Raw genomic sequence first — 24,439 nt, forward strand, 5'->3', positions numbered from 1 at the left:
ATGCATGAGGCCGTGGGTTCGATTCCCAAAGCACCACATAAGCAAAAGAGAAAAAGGCCAGAAGTGGCGCTGTGGCTCAAATGGTAGAGCACTAGGCTTGAGCTGAAGAGCTGAGGGACAGCGCCCAGGCCCAGAGTTCAGGCCCATGACCGGACCCCCGCTCCAAAAAAAAAAAAAAACCAAACAAACAAACAAACAAAAAACCCTGCTTATTTCCTAAAGGTAACTCAAGACTGCAGAAAAATGACCAGTCTTTCTATTCACTATGCTGCCAGCAGGTCACTCAGACTTCAGAAAAAAAACTGGCAGTTTAATGATTCTGGCAAGAGGTAAAGAGTGTTGCCCAGAGTTTCAATGAGGCATTTAAATGCAACTTAAAGTAACTTTACAAAAAGGGATTAAAATGGAGTCCCCCTTAGTAAAAATTTGGGAAGTTGTGGGGAATGGCTGGCCTCCCAGAGAAAAGTTTAAAAGATGAAATTGTCGTAAAGGTTTATTTCAAAGTTAAAAAAAAAAAAAAGATAAATTAGGATTATTCCAGTTTCCCCTTAAAGTTTTTTGTAACAGTTTCCAGTAGGCCCACAGTAAAAGAACAAGTTTGTCAAATGTAACTTAATAAGTTCCAGGTAACACCATGCTTATAAAACTACATCCAGTGACCCATCTTTGTTGCTTTTAATTGGAGTAAAAGTGGCCATTAGTAAAACTTGTTGATCTGGGAACTGCAGTTCAAAGCCAGCCCGGGAAGACAAAAGACCCTGTGAGACTGTCATCTTTAATCTGCCAGCAGAGTGCTCAAAAGCTGAGTTGCTTTGGAGTTCAAAGTGGCCAAGTGTTAGCCCTAATGTAGAGAGTTGAGAGACAGCACTCAAACCCTGAGTTCAAGTCCAGCGACTGACCAAGGAAAATGCCAAAGGTGCATTTATCCCAACATAAAAAGGGCACTCTGGGGACCCCAGCAATGTTAACACATCCAGAGGCAATTACAAGCAATTGCTCGGATGACAAAAATAATGTCAGATCCTGAGTTACTTGAGCTTGGCCCTCCAAAAAAATTGACCAAAGCCAGGTGGTCACGGAAAGATAATTTCTAAACATGCCTAACGTTAGCCCATATTGGTCTAACTGGGCAAAACTTGCCAGTCATCTGAAATTATTTAAATCCCAAGCCCCCAGTATCTTCTCGAAGTCCTAATTAGCAGTAACTTTTAAGCTGGTTGAATTCATTTGTTAAAAAGCTTGTGGAGCTGAGATTATGTCCCTATTGAGATCTGTCTAAAGGCCTACACAGGTAGGCATTGTTGGGGCCGCTAGAAATCAGGTTCCTCCGCCAGCCAAAAATGCTTTTACAAACCAGGGTGTTAAATAGGCTATGCTGCTGTAGCCCTGTACATTTGGTAAAGGATAAATGTTGCATATAAGCCACGTTAAACAGGCTTCCTAGAGGCAGTGGGTGGTGCTTAGAGTGCCAATCAGTCACAGTTTAAAAACAGCTACTGGGTTTTATTGAAAAAACTCTGACAAGTAATTGTTAGTCAACTGTTAACAAGTTATAGGTAATCTCTATCTCATTGATCTCCTTGTTGCTTTAATTGTAAATAAAAGGGCTTTTGTAACAAAGACTCCTTTTGACACAGTTCAAAGCCATCTGGGCACAAAAAATACCTCTGAAACTCCATCTCCATCAGCAAGGAGCCAGGCTGAAGGCATGGCTCCAGACTCAGCTCTAAGTGTCCAGTTGAAGACTAAAAGTGGTAGGACACTAGCCTCAAGCACAAGTGCTCAGGGACAGTGCCCAGGCCTTGAGTCCAAACCTGGTAAATGCCAACTGGGACAAGCTATCCCAGCAATGGATGCTGAGACACAGGCCAGGACAGAGTCAGTCCTGATAATGGAAAACTAGATGACATGCTAAATGGAGTCACTTTATGCTCGCCCTTTTAGACCCAGGAGCTCAAGAGAAATGGTTGCTTGCCCACCTAATGTCCATACCCGTCTACCTTCTAACTGCACAGAAAGTTAAGTCTTGTGCCTTTGTTACCTGCTATTTGTATTTATAGTAGCTTCTGATGTTCTCCCCTACTCAGTTGTCCAAAAGACCCTAGACATCCCCCCTTCCTGTCTTCTTTGCCCTGGGTCCAGTTATTCTTCCGTCCCTCTAAAGGGCTGCAATTGGACTTTATATTCCAAATGGAATTTTTCTGGCCCATGGGTAATGTGTATTCTCCTATATAATTCAGCTTTGACCATGTCACCTTGTCAGCCTTTTGCCTGTTCTTTCTGAAAGTCTCTTTCAACAGGAGTTATCCTGCCCAGGATACCACCTGGGAACAAGTCAAGGCCATCCTGTTCCTTCAGGCAACTAGAGACATCACTTACACTGCCCTGCCTTGCCCAGTGCAGACCCAACCCTAGCTCCAGGGATTCCTTGATGCTCCCAGTCCAGCAGGAAGTAGTCAAAAGAGCCCAAGACACCCATTGGTTCTGGTACCTTTAAATATTTCTGCTACCTCTTCCTCCTCCTCAGGTTACTGTGAACCTAAAGCAGGAAAAGTCTTACTCCCCCCCTCCCTCCAGGATGCCAGGAGTCAGGTACCATGCTATGTCTCCAATCTGAGACAGAACAGGCAATTTCAAGTCTTTGATACCCCCTTCTGGGAATCAATCCCTCCATGGCATATTCCTCTCTTGAGCTGCTAACAGCAATTTTTGCCTTAACAACAATTGTGTCTTGGATTTTAGATAACTATTGTCATGGAAAAAGGAGTACCTTTACCAACCACTGTCAAGCAGAAGCTTCTTGGACAGTACCCAGCCAAGCAACAAAACAGGGACCTCTGACTACTTTAAGCCCCTTTAAGCAGGAAGTAGCTCCAGAAGAAACGACCTCCACCCATTACAACCCACTCCCGTTCCCCCCACCAGCCTAGTACCCCCTACTTTATTATTAAACAACAGAGCAGGGAATGTTAGTACTATACTCACCTTTGGTCAGCTCCACGAAGACCTAAATCCCTCCCCCATTCCTTGAGTTCCTGCCATACAGTTGATCCCTCCCTCTCTGCCCAGATCCACCTGGGCTCCTATCCACCTCACTTCTGACCCCTGAGACCCCTTCTTGCTACCTGGATAGTAAGGGAGGCCATGTCATCCCTTTTGGGGGAAATATGGCTCCTCTAATAAACCTTGTTAATCTTTTTCCTGTGATTGCCTGCCTCTGTGTGGTCTCCTGGGATGGATGTGTGGGACCCTTCAGAAAGATTATATAGCATAATGATAACAACTCGTTTATAGATTGGGGTCCTCACAGATGTTTCTTTGCCAAATGTTCTGAAAAGCATGGTGATGATTGGTGTACTAATAATTCTTCTGTCCTGTGGTGCCTATACAATGGAATTATAAATCATGTAGACCCCACCGGGGCTTGCTCACCTGGCATGGAGGCCTTGTGCCTCCTAGGCCACGGATAAATTTCAGGGGACACTTGGGCCCTGAACACTGGCATTTATGGAAACTTGCCGTCCCATTTTACACAGCTCAAAATTGGATTGGTTACTTTATACTAGAGCCCATGAGGCTAATTATACATTTTATAGGAACCATTCTTCTACTGTACAAGGCTTGCATTAAACTTCCCTATGTATTGGCCATAGGGACAGTGTCAATTAATGAGAACCTACAAAACCTGGACTGTTTTGTTGACTCTTTACATGTTTAAATCCTACTATTCCTTTTAATATGTCTTCTCAGTCTCTCCTGATATAAGATCTCACCTAGGGGTCTGTGTGTCTGTTAACCTCACTGGACCTTGGAAGGAGAGCCCTGCTGTTGGTTTGTTGACAGGAGTCTTCTAGCAACTCCTGAAGGGATTCCTAGGCCTGATCGTAGCTGGAGATCCTTGGACTGATTGCTATCACCACGACTGCTGAAGTGGTCCTGCATTCCTCCATCCAAACCAAGGACTTTGTAGAAAAGTGGCAACAGGACTCTCATCAGCTATGGACTTGTCAGCTAAATACTGAATAGGACATTGAGTCCTGTCTGAACACCCTGGGAGTGCAGATAATTTATCTGCAGAAACCGCTAACCTTCAAGTGAGCTCAACAAAGCTGTCACTCCTTCCAGTTTCAATGCCACTAACATCACTTCAGGGACTTCACTACCACCTGCAAGACTCGCAAGAGAATTTGACTTGGGACATACACCAGTTACAGCAGGAAGTCATTGACACTTTCTTGGCATAACTCCCTGAGGTGGAAAATGAGGGTATGGCTGAGGGAACTGCATCTGTGCTAAATCAATTAGACCTGTACCTGGTGGCAGAGTTTTACCCATAGTGTTTCTTTCTATAGGATTGATTGCATTCTGTCTTTTGTTGTTTGTTTTCTTAGCAGGATATTGCTGTCTCTGTTCCAAAATAGCTAAGGGGTCTTTTCTGCAAAGGGATCTCTTGCTTACTGATCTACGCTTAAAATATTAAAAAATGGGAGATGTTGGAGGCATCAAGCCATGTAACTTCATCTGAGCTCCTGTGTGCAGTGAGGAAGGGACACCCCTTCTGCACAAAGGTTCTGCGCCGGGTGCCAGACCCAAGCGATGGTTTGTGGGAAGTGCCATTCATGCTTCTCCTACTTAATCCTGTAAAACAGTGCCTCGAGACCCCCCTTGTGTATTCACCTGTGCTTTACCTACTTTTACAACCCTGGAATTGGTTGACAAGGATTAGCTTTTCCTGCTTACTGACTTAAAAATTCAACTCTCATTGTCTGTATTCCCATAAAACTGTTTTAAGATTAACTCTCATGAGAATCAAGAGGCTGAGCCACACACCAGGAAATCCAATTTGCTTGGGAGCTTGACCCACCTTATTGCTTTTACCTTAGCTACCAGAAATAATGCACTACCATCCCAAGCCTTTTCTCTAGACTTCTAGAAGTTACTCTTTCTTCACAATATGAAGTTTCTGTTTGACCCAATATTGTGAAAGGAAAATCCATCATGGCCATATGGCCTATGAAATGAAGAACCAACAAGGCCAAACAACACTTAATCTTCTACATTCCCCTCCAAACTCAAACCATTCTTTAATCAAAATAGAGGTTAGGTTCAGAAGACATTTCTCAGGAGCTGTACAGCCTAGACCTTTCTCTTTCATAACCCGAAAAGGTTTCTTTTGATTTCTTACTAAAATAATTTGTTCATAGAGGAAAACTAAGAAAAGTAACCGTAAGACAGCTTGTTCCAAATGCTGGATACGTTTCCTCATAAAGGCTTAAAGAGCCTTTACAGAACATTTCTCTGTCACTGGCTTTTCACTTGACTGTGTGCTAAAGTTAAGTTAAAACGAGGTCAATAATGATTACCCTTATCCACACCCTCCACGCCCAAAGGTTAGAAAGTTCTGGGACAAGCTCTCAAGACTTTATGCATGCTGCTTTTCCCCCAAAAGGTCCAAACTACACTTTCATTAAAGACCTGCCAGATGCCAAAATTGCCACACACACTTCCCCATTGTGATGCCATTTAAACCTCCCTTTCCTTCCCCCAAGCGTGTCACAACTCCTGACTCTAGTGAATGTGTGTCACCCTTCTCCAGTGCTCATTAAAAAGCTTGGTCTAATCTGTTGATGTTGTGGTTTCATTTTCTGCCTCATTTGGTGCTGAAGCCTGGGACAGAGTTCCTAGAGGGCAACAATCTCTGCTTGGGGATCTATCACCACTCTCCCCTAATCCTTTCCTTTCTGGCAGCAGAATTCTGAGAATTAGTCAGTCCCTCCACCTTTCTTTGCCTGCAAGTAACCAGAAGCCTCCACTGTCAGGGAGAGCTTGGCTCTACTGGCCTCACCTAAGGGAGGTGAGACCTTATCTGCTGATGTCCATATTGGTGAATCTGGTGAACTCTGTTGTCCTTTTACTTCTCACCTTTCCCTTCCCAGCAACCTCCAGATCACAGGTCATTTGTCATTTGAACTACTCTACATCCATCACCAGCCAAACTCATCATGGACATTGTGAAGTAAGGATACTAGACCTCTCTCTCTCCTTCCTGGTTCTGGGGATCTACTTGGACAGATCATTTTAAGGGATGCTTTAGCACTCATCTGAGGTTTTTCTCTCCAGCCTACATCTGCTGCCTGGAGATACCTTTGCACAGATTGTTGGCCCTCTCTTCTATCTCACAATCATGTTCTATTATGGGGTTCCAATGGTCTTTTTTCCATTGTCAGCCCTCTGGATCTACCTATTAAAATAAACATATGCACTCTAGGCCCTTCATCTGACCCAAAACCAAAAATCTAATGTCCCCATGCATACAATTCTGGCCCCAATATCTTCTAGAAAATTTAAGACTTTCAACCCTTCAATTGTACAGGAAGGGGTAGCTTTCTACAATAAAATAGCAATCGATCATAGGTTTCTAATGTAAAAGCTTTTTTCTCCTCTGCTCCATCCCTCTCTTTGCTCCACTATTTCAGCTCCTCAGCTCCTGCTCTCAGATCTTCCCAAGAACTCAATTCCCACAAACACCCATCCCGCTTCCACCCTAGACTTGATTCTCATGATTCAGCTGACGAGCCATCCCCTCCCAATTGGCATCCTCCCTTATTACTGTCCACAACCCCTTCTTCCCCTTCCTCCCTTCTACCAGTGTCTTCTGAGCTCCCTTCTTCTGCCAGTCTATCCCTGGTCCCATCCCCACACCTGATCATGCATTCCGTATATGGCTCACAAGTTTCCGCCCCAAGAGGGGCGGTACTGTCCAGGTTCATATCTCCTTCTCTATGATCGATGTATCACAAATTGAGGAACATCTGGGTATCTTTTCTGAAAACCTGACCAAATTCTGTAGGGAATTCCCACATATCATCTTACCTGGTCAATTACATCTTGACTTCCATCCTGACCCCTGATGACAATCGGCTAAAGAATATGCCCAGTGATTACACAGTCAAAGTACAGCTTTAAATGCAGTGTGGACCTACTGGCCTGGAGACCTATGAGTCCTCCCACACTAACCACTTGATTGCATGCCTCCTAGAAGGAAGGCAAAACAATGCTCATACCTAGGTCAATCACCCAGGGCCCAGTAGAAAAACTCACTCTTTATTGCTTGCCTTACAGAAGCAGCCACTAAGTACACTCATTTGAATTTGTCTATACCTGATGGCTCTCTCTCTGCACATTCAGTTGATTAGTCCATCCACTCCAGATATCTGCAGAAAACTTTGCCAATCAGAAAAAGGCAGAGACTACTCAGGGAGAAGGAAAAGCACCTTAAGGCCAAATACCAGCTGATGGCTTCTGTCCTTAATCTCTGGGCATCTGGGTGGCTTCTATTACCAGCCCTGGCCACCCACCAGCCGCTACTTCACCAGGCAAGGCTTTCGCTGCAGAAATCCTACTACTGGGCTAAAGCATGTGCTAACCTAAGGCCCCTTTCCAAATCCTGTCCAATGTGTGGCTAATGGAGCACTGGAAAATGGGCTGTCCCCAGGACCAGCCTATCCTGCCCCCTGGACCTCTATATAAATGCCACAGGCCCCTGTCATCAATTATTAGAATGAGGAGGCTGGGGTGCTGCAAAACTTACCTAGTATGAGGAACCAAGGATATCAAGGACAGTGGCAGGTTGAACGATTTCTTTTGTGGCTGACACTGGGGCTTCCTTCTCCCTCATTATTTCTGGCTGAGGCCCTCCATCAAAAACAAAATGCTAATACTGGGGGGGACCCCTGAATATTTCCTTAAAATCCTAGGCATTTTCAAACAAGTAGTCCTCATTATGCCCCATTGCCTGGTACCTCTACTTGGCTTGGACTTGCTCTGAAAGCTGGGAGAATACTTCATATTCACCCCCTTCAACCATGATTTTTCTCTTACCGAAGGCTCCCAGACAAGATTTGGTCATTCCTGAAGCCCCCCTCCCCTTTCTCCCTAAATCAATCCTGCTCATCCTCAGATTAATCCTTTAGTCTGTAACTCACCAGAATGCCAGTCCTAGTTCCCTAAAAGACCCAAATTCTTTCATCACTTCTCAATATCTCTTATAAGCCTGTACTCTCAGGGACTCAAACTTATTACTTGCCTTTTGACAGCCGAACTCCTTATATATCCATCTGTTCTTCCCATAATATTTCTATCTATCTAACATAACTTAATGGTCAGTATCAGCTGATGTATGACCTCTTTTAGATGAATGAGGACATTTTACCACTCATCTTGTAGTTCCTAACCCTTATAACCTGCTTTCCACTATTCCTCCCCAGACTGCTTTCCATACTGAAAGTCACCTTCTTTACTATCTTCTTAAACCACTCCTCTCAATCTCTTTTAGTCTTCACATGGTCAGATCCTGATGCTTTCAACTCACAACAGCTGACCTGGATAGCCCTGCCCCAGGGATTCAGGGACAGCCCCCATTACTTTGGCCAGGCCCTCCAGAAAGATCCTCTCTCTCTAGATTTACTCCCCATCTGTCTCCTCCAATGTCAATGACCTCCTTTGCAGTCCCACCCAAGAACTCTGAGAACAGCACACCATATTACTCCTAAATGCTCTAGCAACTTGAGGCTGCTAGGTATCAAAATACAAGACCCAATTAGTGTCCACTTCAGTCCTCTATCTAGGTTTCCAAATCTCCCCTGGCAGATTCTCTACTCCCCCTGAAAAACTTGTAGGTCTTTTCCATATCCCTCTCCCATCTAGAAAGGAGAAGCTCTTGCCTATCCTAGGCCTTTTCAACTACTTGAGTATCTAAATCCCTATTTTTTCTCTCATTGTCCAGACATTATATGAAGCCATTATAGGAATCACTCCTATTTCTTCTCTTACACCTAACTTTAAAGCCCTAAAAACATCCCTTGTCTTTCTATCTCCCCAATCCTACCCAAGCCATTCTATGTCTTCCTACACTCAATAAGGGACATGCTTTGGATCTGTTATACCAGAGGATGGAGGTTATTTTCCATCCCGCTGCATATCTCTTGAAGCAGATGGCCCCTTTGCCTCTGTATCATGGCTACTGTTCCAATTCTCATTCCTGAGGCTAACAAACTCTTCACAATCCCCTCCAGGGCCTATCCGTTCCCTCAATGACTTGTTTATAAGGCCTTTCTATCCCTTCCATTATCCAGAGTACACCTACTATAGTAGGTGTAGTAGATCCTTTTCTGGATCCACAGGTTTTCTTCCAATAATGCAAAAACCTCAATCTGGCTATGAGGCCAGGAAAGAGTTAAGAGTTTGGAAGGCTGCCTCCCTGGAAAAGTGGAAACAGATAAGGCAGGATTGGACATGCAAGTTAAAGTTGCAGTCTTTGCCCTCCAAACAAGGAAGCCAAATATTCATTATGTACACAAACTCTGTTTCATGTCAATGATTGTAATAACAATAGATTGATGTCTTGTTTTCTGCATTACTTATGATAATCTTCCCTGTATTAAACTAAATAAATAGGATTGCTTATGGAAATCTGGTGTTCAAGAGCCAGTGAGCCTTGACCCGAGTCCCCACTTTTTTCACTCTCTGTTCGCATTTCTTCAACTCTGGTATCCTGTCATGCTGTTCCAGGTTTCAGGTAGCAACACTCCTCCCACTATCCCAGTCACAAGATGAACCCATACATTCCTGCACGAGACTACTGACTTGCCATAACTCCCTTCAACCATATCGCTAATGTCCACCTTCCCTGGGAGCTCCAGACTGGTTCACAGACAGAAGTTCACAAAAGATCCAAACTTGGGCTGGGAAGGTGACTCAGTGGTAGAGTGCTTGCCTTGCATGCATGAGGCCCTGGGTTGGATTCCTCAGCACCACATAAGCAAAAAGAAAAAAAGTCGGAAGTGGTGCTGTGGCTCAAGTGGTAGAGGGCTAGCCTTGAGCTGAACAGCTGAGGGACAGCGCCCAGGCTCAGAACCGACGCGACACGAACCGACGCCCCCCCCCAAAAAAGATCCAATCTATGTTATCACAGAAAGATACCATGGTAAGTTCTGTTACCATGCTCCCCCCACCCCCCACACACTGAAAATTAATCAAGGCTATAGCCTTACCTTTCAAGACTTCTTCCCAGCAGGCTGAACTCATAGCCCTAACCAGGGCTCTCATTTTTGTACAACATTGTTAACATATACACTGATTCAAAATGTACACATAACATCATTCCCTCCAATATCCTAATTCTGGAGAGATGAGGGCTTTCTAATACAATGTGGTTCCCCCATTGTGAATGGAGATCTTACAAAGAAACTCCTCCAAGTGGCCCTCTCACCAAGGAAGGCCATACCCATTATGGGGGACATCGTGAAGGGACTGCCACAAGGACAGGTCCCATTATGTATCACTCACTCTCCCTTCCTGGTTGACAACTCATGGGAATTTATCTTAACTGTTCATTGATTTTCAATCTCTCCCACCTCTCCATTTTGGACAAATTCTATTCAGCCACCACTCAAAGAGATAACAGACAATGGCCCATTTTGACTCTACTTACCACCCTCAAATAGATTCCACCACCACCTCTGCTTTCTGGTAGAGTGCTCCCCATATTGAAGCTCCCTTTTCAGCCTCCATAACCCAAACCCCTTCCAGAAAATTGACTGCAAACTACATTCTCTACCAAAACCTTTCTACATCGTTTCCCACCAAAAAACACCAGATTAGCAGCAGAACTGTAGATTATCTCTACAGATAAAAACAAGATGCTGCCCTTAAGGACAGCACTCCTGGCCATCACTCTCAGAGTCTATTATCAAGAGGTGAAAGAAGACTGGGTAGAATCCCTTCTTTGAACTATCACTATATCTCTGTATCTCTATCATCTGTCTATATCTCTCTCTATATATATCTCTCCATATCTCTAAACAGTCACAAGGGGAAGTATTTTTTGTCTGCTAAGACAGGGCAATTTGCTTCCCCTCTAATTGGACAGGGACCTGCACCTTGACATATCTAACCACCCACCTTACACTATTGCTTTCTATATTCTCCCATCCCTGTAGTATCTTCATTAGAAATTGAGGAGCCCAGCCCTCCTCACTCTGACATCCTCATGGCAAAGCTGGGAATACTGACAACTGCAGCCACCGGAGTGGCAGAGATTGGAGTATCCTTAGACAAATTTGAGAGGCTGTTTAGGTCTCTCCATGAGGCCCTAGACAATATCACCTTTCAATTTACCCATTTCTAGGACTAGATAGACTCCTCAGCAACCATGGTACTTCAAAATCTCACCAGAGGCTTAGACTTAACCATGGAAAAGGGCAGCCTCTGCTTGTTCTTGGGAGAAGATAGTTGTTTCTTTGTCAATAAGTCCTGGTAGTTAGGATCAGAACCAAAAACCTTTGGGACCTGGCAAATGATCTAATAGTCCAATCCTGCTCCTAATATGGCTCCTACCAATGTTAACTCTTCTGATGCTTATTTTCCTTCTATTAAGTAACCTCTCTGCCTTGCATCTTGAACCTCTTACAGAAATTCCTATTTCCATATTCTCTTAGTCAGCAGAAAGAGAGCAAATGGAAGACTATCTTACTCCTCCAGGCTTGCAGAAACCTGCTCAACCCGTACCTCTCTTTGCCTCCATGCCAGCAGGAAGTGGCCTGAGATATGAACAAATGTCCTGCAACTTTTTATTCCTGCTTAGGGTCTCAAATAATGGAGACAGTATCAACCCACACCCATACCCTCCATTCCCAAAAGTTGGAAAGTCCTAGGACAAACTCCCGAAATTTTACATCCAGCTACTCTTCCCCAGTAAGGTCGAAAGTGCACTTTCAGTTATGACTGGCCAGATGCTAAAACCACAAAACACTTTCCCATTTCAATCCCATTTAAACCTCCCTTCTCCCTTCCCATTCTTTCCTGATTCTACTCAGGTGGATATCTATCACTCCTCTCCCATGCTCGTTAAAGCTTGGTTTGAGGTCATGGTTTCATTTTCTACTTCCTACTTCCTTTCTTTCTCCTAACAAATAGGATGCACCCAAATCCATTATTAACCAGTTACCTTATACAAGAAAATGTGGACACATAAGGATACAGAATGAGTATAAAAGGAAAGCGATGTGAAAGTAGGTGAACATCTGCAAGCCAAAGTGCAGCCTCACAAGAAACCAACTGCTGACACCTTGCTCTTGGATTTCAAACCTCCAAAGAAAATAACTTATTTACATCACCTAATCTGTGGTAATTGTTATAGAAGTTCTTGCAAAGTAACACAGATATCTTCAAGAAATGAGCCTTGACAGCAGAATAACAATTCTTGAACAATTTTTGTACTGCTGACAAAAGTAACTCTCATCTGAAATTCTTGATTTCAGGATTTTAAGCAAAGTAGCTTGCATTTTCAATGTTTATTTTGTATGGTGATTTAAACCCACCAAATCCCTATTTCTTTACATTTGGTTGCTAGTCTATAGTCTTGGCTTTGATTTGGCTACAAACTCCACAGCGGAAGTTACCATATTGTATTTTTAATTTTATCCACTGAATAAAATGTCCAAATTGCCTAAGTAACAACGTACTAAAGGCAATTTTCCCTTTGGCAAAAGGGAGCTACATTAACTCAGGTCACTAGGCTTCCATTTAATGCATTACTGCAAATGCACATAACAGGTTTTGACAATTAGTCTCCTTAAGCTATGTTTTTAAATAAGACAAGTAGCTCTGCACCATATTAAGGGCTGACTATGATATAATGAGAATCAAAAATAGTCCAACAATTACATGCTAATGGGGATTTTGTCATCATTGTCATCATTGGAGACAATCTGCCTACTCCAAAAGTCCTTCTAGTTACTAAAGATATTTTCAAGTTTTTTTTCTAACTTCTATAATGGTTGCTGAGGACAACCTTCCCTGACCCACCCAGATCTCACTCAAATGTTGTCAATTAAGAATGTGTTCAATGGGTTGAGCAGAAAGCTCATATTTTTATGTTCTTGCAACAACATCTTTTGAGTAATGATGTGACACTTTCAAGTGATGAAGATGTCCACCTTAGGGTACTGCCTCTATCACCCACACCTGGATGCTCAATCTCCTTGAATAATAACCTCTGTATTTATTAGACATCTTAAACGGCATGACTTATTTTTAGTTTTTACTGTTGTTTTTTATTATTTTAACTTCGTTTCTTAAATTACTTAAGTTACTTAACTTTTCTCATGCCTTAAAGAGGGACAGATGTTGAAGAAAAGATTGATTTTAGGATGCTGTCTGCCTTGAGGTCATATTTAGTTGAAAAAAAATACTAAAATTGCTATAATCTCATATATTTGGTGGTATTGTGGTGGCATTTCTCCCAACTTGTTTTATTTCTACCATAGTTCTATCAAATGAATTTGGTCTATGGTACCAGTTGATGTATAATGTCAAATCTGGTGTTTGAGGTTGCCATGTTTCTATTTCTGTGTGTGTGTGTGTGTGTGTGTGTGTGTGTGTGTGTGTGTGTGTGTGTGTGTGTGTGTGTGTGTGTGTGTGTGTGTTTGGTTATGTAAGCAGCACTGGCAGAATCCAGTGCTTATTTTGTTCAGTTCTTCTTTTACATGCACTGGCTTCTAATTAAAAAAAACCTAACAGATCAAGTAATTTTTGTCTGCTGTGCAATACCATCTAAATCATTTGTTATAGAGTCAACTCCTACACAGTAGTTGCCAAAATATGGAAAGTTTGGGGAACTGTTACGTGTTATATACACAAAATTCTGTATCAGTTCCATAATTCTATTCCTAATATCTTATTTTGCTAGTTAATACAAGAACTAATGCAGTAAGTCTTTTGAACAAAGATGCACTATGATTCATGCAAGCAGTCTTGGGTTTCTAAGGTTTTCAGCTTCAAGACTGATGTGTGTATAAACAATGTGTTTCATCATCATTATACATAATTGTACATGAAACATGCAAATCACTAGTTCTCCTTACATCTTTAAATTTTCACTGTATGTATAAAACTCTAATTCATTACATTTGTACATATCCACCTTACATTCTGAAGATGAGGATGAATTGAGAAAAATCTTCCCATCTCTTAGCTATTTGAACTGCTTGGAAAAATAGTTTAAACACTGCTTTGAATACATAATATAAGCATAAAAATTCTGATGGTTAGAAAAAGCTTCTCTCCTTGAGAGTGTGCTATAACTCAATTCCTTTACTAATTGTTTAAGCTACATCTTCAGTAATGATGTATAAGGAACTATACTAGATAAGCCCTGATATAGTAGGCGGCACTATAATATCTCCAAATGTAGGTTCAACATAGTTAAGGGTCCTAAATACTTATTTTCTTTATAGTACCACTAAAAAATACTATGTGTATAAATGTTTTAGGTACATATTTTTACACTATGCTGACAGGAGAGATATAATAAGGATAAGCATTAAAGTTATATGCATTAAATATTCATCTGAATAGTTCAAATCTTATTCTAAGGCTGGAAATATGGCATTACAAAGCCAAAAGGAAAATTGGTGCCTCTTTTCAATTCAATATTTATAGTTCATCAACAGTCCTAACTCGTTCCAGTTTAGAAATACATCCAATCAGATGGAGAAGCAGCCATGCTAGTGGCTAGCCAATCAATGTCATAATTTTTCAAACATGCTTCATTTAATCATAGCAGGTGTGTTCCACTTACTGGTTCATGATCTGATGTGTAAGTAAAACCTAAGCACCACCATACTTTTTCACTTATAGAATATGTCATTTGAATGGGGTAGTCTTTGGTGAGATGAAAGGAACATCTGGATAATCAGGCCCATTAGGATGGTAAAGCATCACATCTTAGTAGGAATTTCTATTATTCCAAGAGTACTGTTAATGAAGTCCCTACAATGATGTTTATCTATGCTACTTTAATTTTTCATTATAGAGTTAATTATTATGCTAGTTGTAGATGTAGGTGTAACAATAATAGATGAGCAATTAACACTGCCTTTGAGGGCATGCCAGTGAGGGCAGTAGGATGTGATAATTATGGTGGTATAAATAAGTGTGCATAAGATGCTACAAGGATGATGGCTCAATATCTTAGCTATGATAAAAGTGCAATTGAGCCAAAATATTTGTTATCCAACAAAAATCAATGCTACAGTTACACCAAAGATTGTAGCTGCTAAACTTCCTAGTGGGTTCTGTTCAGGGTTTGCAACTGTTGCTGCTGTTTGGCAGCAGTAGTCAAGATGGCAGTAGACTTAAGTATGGCCAATAATTAGTTCATTTATGAATCTAGTTATTTGAGCTGACATTACTGAATTTTTGTTTCATTGCTCTTTTGTGTCCTGTTGTCTAGTAGGTATTTTCATCTCTTGTTGCCAAGATTTCTCATGGGCACACTGTAGGTTAATCTTTTGAATTGACGAGCACCTTCTTAGGTAGCACATTCGTTTTTTGGTTTCCATTATTTCTATTTATTATTGGTATATATTTATTATTGGTATATATATGTATATGTATATGTATATATATATATATATATATGTAGGTTTCACTATTGCTTCCCCCATTCAGAAAGTTGGGAAATCTGGTAACAATTATGATTCTCTTTTAAGTAAATTATTAAACCTTTCCATGTCTTCTTACTGAAGAAATTTCCATTGTATATCCCATTCATTGCATAGATGCTGCACTGCCTCTGCTGGGAAGTGGGTTTCTTGACTACATTTTATTATTCTGGAGGCTCCTAAGCTGCACTCCACAGCAACAGTGCCCTGATTATAAAACTGGCTGATGGTCTGAGTAATACTACACAAAGCCTTATGTCTACCATTGTTACTACATATTTTTTCTGGGCATTAATGTTGTAGTGGTCCTATATAATATATCCACATTATGAATTTAAAAGTATGTAGTGGTTTGTATACTGAAATTTTATTTTATGAAATATATTCCATAGATAGAATACATATTTTGTATGTATTATATTATGGTATTATTGAATTTATTATTTTTATAAATTTATTAAATGTTTGTAGTCTGATTCTAGTCTATTTAAATTTCATCAAAAGGTTGTGCATTCCCCACAACCTTGTACTATCCTTATCATTTCAGGCCAGCTAATTTTCTAGTTCCCACCTGTCATCCATTTATACAGTTCATGAGTGTCCATGTGTTCTTTGAAAGCATGTATGGTTGGAAAACTCCTGAGATGTTATTTTAGCTTACAGATCTTTTTCTTTTCCCCTTCTCTTCTTTCATTGTCATTTTAGAAATTTTACATGCGTCATCTTCCTTTTCCCTAGATCAAAGTGTATTTCTGTGCTTGCTATCTGTGTCACTGTAGGAGCTAGTTTAATATTTTGCCTTCTACCTTAAACGCTTTATGTTAATACATCTATCTTGCTTGTTGTATGTGGTTGTTTCTGAATTGGTACACTATTATATATGTGACCTTTATGTTAAATGTTGTGAGACTTCTTGTAAATTTTTCCAACATTGGCATAAAGAAAGTGGCCCTTGCCACTTACTTTGTAAACATTTAATGTGCATTTGTGTGATCACAAGGCAGCCCATGAGTCCACAATTACATTTTGCCTGCTTTTCAATTATGGATTGACTATGAGTACCATTGCCATAATTACTTATGTCATGCAGACAGTGAAGTACCACTCCTTGAGACTCATTTTGTCCTGAGATTTGGGGTATGCTGCTTTCCTGGGCCACGGGGGCTGATCCGTCTAAACCAGGCATTGTGGAGGTCATTTGACCAGGCAGAACCCCATTTCCCAGTTTGGGGGTGGATATGTTCTGCCCTCGAAACAATTTCGGCAAGTCTCTCTCCAGGCTGATCAGTCTAAACCAGCTATGATGGAGGTTATTAGACCAGGCAGAACCCCATTTCCCAGTTTTGAGGTGGATATGTTCTGCCCTCGAAACGAATTTCGGCAAGTCTCTCTCCATCTTGCATATTTTCTCCTCTGTGAGGAGTCCTGGTTGGCCCTTTCAAGCTAGCATCCCTTTTTTGTATCTACCATTTCCAAGTAGACACATTTTTGTTGGGACTGGGCTTGAACTCAGGGTATGGCATTCTTACCTTTCTTTGGTTCACGCCTGGCTCTCTACCACTTGAGTCATGCCTCTACTTCCAACTTTTTGCTTTTCAGGTAACCAGTTTTTGATCACTCTGGATACAAGTCAACTCTTCAGGACTCAGCTCTACTCAGTGGAGGAAAGGTACCATACATCTTTTGGTAACAGGTCTCTCATTAGTCAGAAACTCACAAGTTAGGCAAAATATTTTTCAGAAAATATGTACTTGTTTGATGCACAGTAGAGTCCTACTGAAACAAAACTTTGTTGTGTAAGTTTATTGGTCCATAATGATCAGGTGCCATATTGTTATGTAGTCAAGATTTCTGATTTCAGTTGACAATAGCCTTGTGAAGGTAGACATATACTGTTTTAATGTACTTAGTGCTTCTCTCCTATTCTGCTCCTCACACAAAGTGCTGTGACTTCTTTGTAATTTTACTTGAAGTGGTTAGTATGATATTTAAATAATGTGTTGTCTCTATTAACTAAATAATCTTAACAGCTTTTGTGCTTCTTTTACATGGTGTCTATCATTGTCTTTGATATCTCTATTACCATATTTTTGTTTGTCACTGTCTTTGATTATCTCTGCATGACTGTGTAACTCAAAAACTGATATGTATCTGTTGTCTTTTCCATAGTAATAATCACCTTTCTTTCTAATTCCCTCTACTATTTGCTTCTTTTATGTTCCTAATTTTTCAGTCTTATTATTTTATCACTTATAGATGATATGATTAATGAATCACAATTCTCCTGATTAGTATGGAAAAATAGTATTGAATGAGCTATTTATTGCTAAAATATTTAAATCGCCTATGGAGTTTTATAAATCAATATTGTTGGTTCTTCATGTAGAATTGTATATTCTTGTCTTTATTTACTTACAAGCATTACAAAGACCTTACTTGACAGAAATATCCACTGTTAAACAGTAATTCCCAGTATTTGTATTATTTTACTTGTAGTTTTTCTATATGAAGTAAGGCATCTGGAAGTTTAAGAAGTATCTTGTTGAATTTCCTGCATTCTATTGTTGGTCTCTATGATCTATGAGGTTTTAAAACTGGCCATACTGTGTTTAAATTGTTTGCTCAGCCAGGAATTTACTGTTATGTCTTTATATCCATACTTTAATAGTTATTGTTTTGTATAAGCAGTTACCATACATGGAAGTAGGAAGAATAATGGGTATTCTCTCTTTATAAGTTTTATTTGTTTTTTCTATTATTATATTAAGTAGTTGTATTTATAAACTTCTTCGTTAAATGGCTACTTCTTTGTACAACTACTTAAAGAAGTTTATAAATACAATATCTTGATGTTTTTGGTAATAATTTCATAATTTTTACATATTTTACTGGCTATCAAACATTTTATATTACTGGTACTCCATTAATGCTCCAAATATTCTCTACCAGAGGTAAATAATATGTAGTTAAGTCTATTGGGTCACTATTACTATTTTTGCTCTGGTTGTGTTGCTTTTAGCTATCTTGCCACCCAATCTTTCTATGTTTTGGTTGGGCTACTGCTTTCATTCAAGTTTAATAAAGAGATCTGGGAAACTGTACTGAAAATGCGTCTTCCTATTTTTTCTTGATTAGTTATCATTGATTGTATATTGGGGGTATTATCCAGATGTTATGAAGGTATTTCTCACCTGGGGCCTTTTCAGGGTTTGAAACATATCTCTGTGTGTTCATGTATCATTTTGCATGTTTTTTGTTGCTGTGATGAAAGGTGTTCTATATCTGAAAATTATGTTGTTGCAGACTTGGTGTCTAGTTGTTTCTAGGTTTAATTTAGATTGACTGGTATTTATGCATGATCTGATTTGAAAGTAAGCTTGTCCTGAATGTGATCTTTTATTGTCTAGATCTTGTATTGTGATAACCATTTAAAGGTCTGTGATATTTCACGCATCCTCTGGGAGCCAGCTAATATATTCATGACTGGTGATATTTTGGTGAATCTATTAGAAAGGCTCTTTTATAAATCTCATTTATTATTGCTATTTCAAATAAGGTTTACATTTTCATTTACCTTTTCCTGTGTCAGTGCCAGTATGGCTAATTTACTGGGTTCTTAAATGCATGAGCTAGATTTATCCATTTTAAGTTATCTCCAATTTTTGGTATTCACAACAAGGGTAATATGTTATTTTCTAGCTTACTGCTATCATTAGTCCTATGGTGATGGGACTCTCATTGTGTGGTTAGTTGAGAGCCTCAGTAATTCATAGTTTAATTCATAGTTTATATTTAAGTTTTCTCTTGAGGAGAAGTTTGATTAATCTCAGAGCTTTATTTTGAGGCTTTCTTTGTCCATGTTGGTAATCTATTGCTATTTTTTATTATAATTGCTCAGGCTACTTTGAACCACCTCCAGGGATCACAAAAACCTCTTGAATTGCAAAGATCCAAAGAACTCAGATTTCAAGAGGATCATTCATTACCCTGTTTACATCATCTGTACTTCAGAGTACTTTAACTATTTGCCCCTTTTTCTGTTCTCATCAATTGGGCAGGCTATTTAAGAATACAGTACTATACTTCTCTTCATACTTTATGTACTAACTGGTTCACATTACTAGGATATATTAAGTCTTATCCTCTGAGACGCTATCATTTTGTTCTAATCTCAGTTTCTGTGAGGGTCTTTATATATCCCTGCAGAGTGAGCACCATTTTAGAGAATTTATGGTCTCAGATCTTCCCAGAGCCAACATTTAAGAACCTAGTTAGTTCTCTTGCTCCTTGAATAATTTGTCAGTCCAATGTAATTCTACAGTCCATCTTACATAAGAGTAATCGATGTGATCTTAGATTTCCTTTTCTTCCTTCTGTAACTAACGTATTTTGTTTACAAACTCGTTCCTCATCAAATGAGATCCTGCATGATATATAGGCAATGTGCTTTCCCAATTCTCCAACCTTTACCCTTTATCTACATAAAGTTGAAGCCTCTTTCCATCTAGCACAGCATTAAAAGTCACTCTGAAATAACATAAGATTACAGGATACTTTGAGCAGGTTCTGATCAATAATTTTTTAGTCTCTCTCTTCCTGACATTTTAGGAAAGGGATGAGGTTTATATCACCAACAAATGACTTTGTTTTTCCATTTTTTTGGCAATGGCAATTTTTAAATTGAATTACTTCTGAACTATACTAATCTATCCTGAGCAAACCATGTCAGAAACAGCATCTTGGTATACTGGCAGAAAGTAATGTGTTTACTTGCATAAAAAAACTTCATCTTTTGGTATTCATACTCAAGATGGAAATGGCTTAGTTTAAACTTTTTGCTTCATTAAGTGAAGTGAAACAAGACTAGGCATATATCCTTAAAGCTCCTGATCTTCAAATCCTAGAGTACCTAAAAATCCTGTTCTCTTACATGGGAAACAAGGAGCACCCAGGGGAGATAATGCAACAGGGACACACAGCCAAATATGGTCTCCATTGCAAGTATGGCTCAATACTAGCCAAAACACTGTTAGTTCCATAAGTTTTAAGAATGTAGTTTTCCTCTGCTTTCTCTCTCTCCACCATTCTCTACATGAAAGAATTCAGGGTTGTCTTTAAATTTTTCAGAAAACATTCTTACTTTTACTGGCCTTGGGAGTGAAAGAACATTTGAAAGAGCAAGGAATTCAATTCTAGAGGCTAGTATCTGCATGTAAAAAAATAAGGGTTATTCTGATCTAGATGACTAACCCACAAAATGGTATGTTAAACTGTAATTCTGTTGTGTAAACATTTGAAGATTAAAAATTAGGTAAGTAAAATAAAATAACATTTCCACAAAAAACTAACCTCTTGGGAAACAGTGCTATTTTGAAATAGAGTCTCCATTTACCCCCCTGAAATGGCATTTTAAAAATTATCTTTAAGTATCTGTACAAAGGAGATACCATTCAAACCATCAGTTTATATGCAGAATCCATCAGGATTGGTATTTCTTTTAAATTCAACTCATAAGAAATAGATTTCATTATTTCTTATGGGCATAGAAGTATACCCACTATTAGGCTATTTTTGGCTATTTTTGTTTGTTTGTTCGTTTTGCTGGTCCTGGGGCTTCAACTCTGGCTGTCCCTGACAGCCTTTTGCTCAAGGTGTGTGCTCTGCCACTTGAGCACCAGTACCACTTCTGACTTGTTTGAGTAGTTTATTGGAGGTAAGAGTCTCAGGGACTTTACTGCCCAGGCAGACTTCGAACCCTAATCCTCAGATTTCAGCCTCTGGAATAGCTAGGATTACAGGCATGAGCCATTGGCACCCAGCTATGCTAGGCTATTCTATAAGAAATATCCTTCTCCTACCATCCACTAGGACTGGGCTTTATTTCTGAAATAATAAGCCATGCAGCCTCCCTGGAGAAATAAACATTAATATCCTCTTTTCTGAGACCCAAATCTCACTCTTAGTAAATTGGCATTGAACTCAGAGGATTGAATTTCTGACTATCAAAGGTGTCAAATCTTTTAACATATAAGCCTTTAATTATATCTTTTAACATATAACTTTCTGCCCTTAGCCTCCAAAGTCTCTTTGTCATACACATTTCCAAAGTAGCCCAACATCTCACCAATTTTCTCAACATCTCACCAATTCTATCACTATTCAAATAAACATTAAAGAGGTCTGTCACAAACTCTAGCAATAGCTGGATCTCCCTACAATATGGATACAGTGGGCTGTATGTGCTTGAACAGCTGGAACAAGGAAAATGTTGAGAAAGATGCTCATCTAATCCAATTCTCAATAGTGTCCACCTTCCATCTGAAACCTAATATGAAACCTAATGGGATTCACAAAAACTGGGATGTGTTTCATCACAGCAATGAATTGAAACACTAATTGGGAAATTATACCAGCAACGAGAGACCTATTGGAACCAGGCATATTCTAGTGAGAAGGGACCACACCATACTGCTGAAAAAAAGCTGTTCAGATAAGAGGGTATGCTCCGAAGTTCCAAGTGCAGTCATGTGTGCTTGCCCACTCAAAACTAACTAAAGCAAAGAGATTAAGAAAAATACTTCAAACAGGTGCTACCTGATGCACCTGTTTGTCTAGCTCCCAATGGGATGACAACTTGCATCTGCCTTTCTGATACCTGTTAATTTTATAGCACCAGGAGAAGCCAAGAAGCCCCATTTCACGTATGGGGCTATATAACTTGCAATATTAAGCCTAGAGTGAGGAATAGAAGGAATTATTTCTTCTGTTTTAGTCCACAAAAATTTGTTGCTAGAGATAGCCAATGACTTAGCCCAAACCTTTATAAATCTGCAGGAACAGACTGATTCCCTAGCAGCTGAGATTTCACAAAAAAAGTTTTAATTATGCTCATTGTTGTTTTGGGGATGACAGAAGAAAACAAGTCCAAACTCAATTTCTGCAATAATCCACAAGGCCTGTCAACTTAAACAGTAAGCTACTCAAGGATGGCTTTCAGGAGACACACCTGGATCAATTTGTCTTGACTATGACCTTTTCCTGGAACCCCTATCTAGTATAAAAATTCTGATATTTGGCCCCTCCATTCTCAACCTGTTTTTTTTTCTAGATTAGAATCCATCAAATTTCATATAAACTCTCATTTGTAATTTTACTGTAGTCCATGGGAACAGCACACAAACTACATAAAATCTGCCTTAAAAGACCCTTCCTGGAGGATCCCATACTGCCTTACCCCCCACTCTGCCCTCTCAGCAGCAAAGTCTTCCATATGAGAAGGGAGAATGAGAAAAAAAAGGGAAAAAATGATAAAAAGTATCACCATAACATGGTTGCAGATAACATGTGTCTCTTCATGGTGTTGCTTGTTACCATAGTGCCTTAGGCTTCTAATCAAATGCTGCTTCATTCCATAAGGCTATGAGTTCCAGCTCAAACACTTTCCCCTATAGGGCACTGGGTAGCCATTCAACTAGTGAAAACAGCCTCTGTACAAGCCTTCAACCAATCTGTGTAAAGCCAGAAGCTGAGGGAGGAGCTCTCTGTTATAAAAATTGTCCTTGGAAAGGACTCCTTTGGACTTTCTCTGACCCCTTTATTTGGAAGGAGAATCTTACTTCTTTACTTTAAGGGCTAAATTTACTGTTTACCTTAATTCTTTCTTCTTTTTTTTGGTGGGGGTCCGGTCATGGGGCCTGAATTCTGGGCCTGGGCGCTGTCCCTGAGCTCTTCAGCTCAAGGCTAGCACTCTACCACTTGAGCCACAGAGCCACTTCCGTTTTTTTTCTTATGTGGTGCTGAGGAATCGAACCCAGATCCTTGAGCATGCAAGGCAAGTGCACTACCACTGAGTCACCTTCCCAGCCCCACCTTAATTCTTTAGTGAGCGGGTGGAGAATACTCTGTTTGCCTAGACAGCATCAGTTGCTAGAACCTCCCCAAAGTTATTGCTACCAGATAGGTACCTGCTCTGTGGGGAACATTTAATAGTACAACTGTGACATTTTGTTTAAAACCAACAAACTGAACAACAGCTACCAATGTGTGCTTATTGTTTTTTCCTCAATATGCTTTATTCCAATATAATTACTTCCCTTCTATTACATAATAAAATTGTGTCCTTCCTCTCAGTCTAAACTTCTAATCTTCCCAACAGTCCCCATAGTCTCTTTTTTACCCTTACACTCATTTTTTTTTTTTTTGCAGATTTCTGTTAAAGGATGATGTTCCATTAACTTTGGGATCTGCCAACATAAGAAACCATACTTAGCATGAAATATAAAATATTTTGAAACATTCAATTTAGAAAGAAAGGCAAAGGCAGAGAAGGATAAGTAGCTGACAGCAATTTTAGTTTCCTCTGACCATCAGGAAGTACAGGACTACAGCAAGGATAGTCAATTTAAATGAGGCTTTTGGGCAAATTATAAGCAGCAAAGTCTAGTAGAAATCAAGTATTTTTTGTTATAGCCCTTTATTCTCCCTTCCATGCACAAGTGATCATCTCTAGAAGTCCCCACCCAGCAACTGTAACCCAGGTAACTGGCACACCTGGGGGTGGTGGGAGGTCCCCCAGGTTCTGAAGTCATATCCTTATCCTCTGAGGTCACTTCCCCATCTGCTGCAGCCACACCACCTCCCCACCCTCTCCCTCTCTTCCCCACCTTAAGTTCTCCTTTTGCATACTACATCTCATGGAGGCTGGAAGTTTGGCTCTCCCAAATATACTCTTTTCTGCCTGGACCATGTGGAAGTCTCTTACATATGGTGCTGAGACCTGGGAAAGGAGTCTCTGGAACCCCTCTGCTTTTTCTGAGGGTCAGTATATCTCCTATCTGCCCTTCCATGGACGTAAATAGCTGAAGGAAGTCCACAATGGATCTCTCATCTTTACCATTGCTGCCTTCCCCAGCATTACCTACCCCCCAACCCAT

The 24,439-nt window shown here is 40.1% G+C and overlaps 1 long non-coding RNA gene across 1 annotated transcript; it reads left to right on the forward strand.

The window, feature by feature from the left end:
* LOC122097253 lies at nucleotides 1–24,093 on the forward strand. Its single transcript, XR_006145502.1, has 3 exons — nucleotides 1–12; nucleotides 1,170–1,175; nucleotides 24,016–24,093. It is a non-coding gene; the product is annotated as an uncharacterized LOC122097253 (long non-coding RNA).
* The last annotated feature ends 346 nt before the right edge of the window (nucleotides 24,094–24,439 follow it).

Source organism: Dipodomys spectabilis, unplaced genomic scaffold (genome assembly GCF_019054845.1).
Source record: "Dipodomys spectabilis isolate Male_0828 unplaced genomic scaffold, ASM1905484v1 ptg000017l, whole genome shotgun sequence".
Taxonomy (NCBI): Eukaryota; Metazoa; Chordata; class Mammalia; order Rodentia; family Heteromyidae; genus Dipodomys; species Dipodomys spectabilis.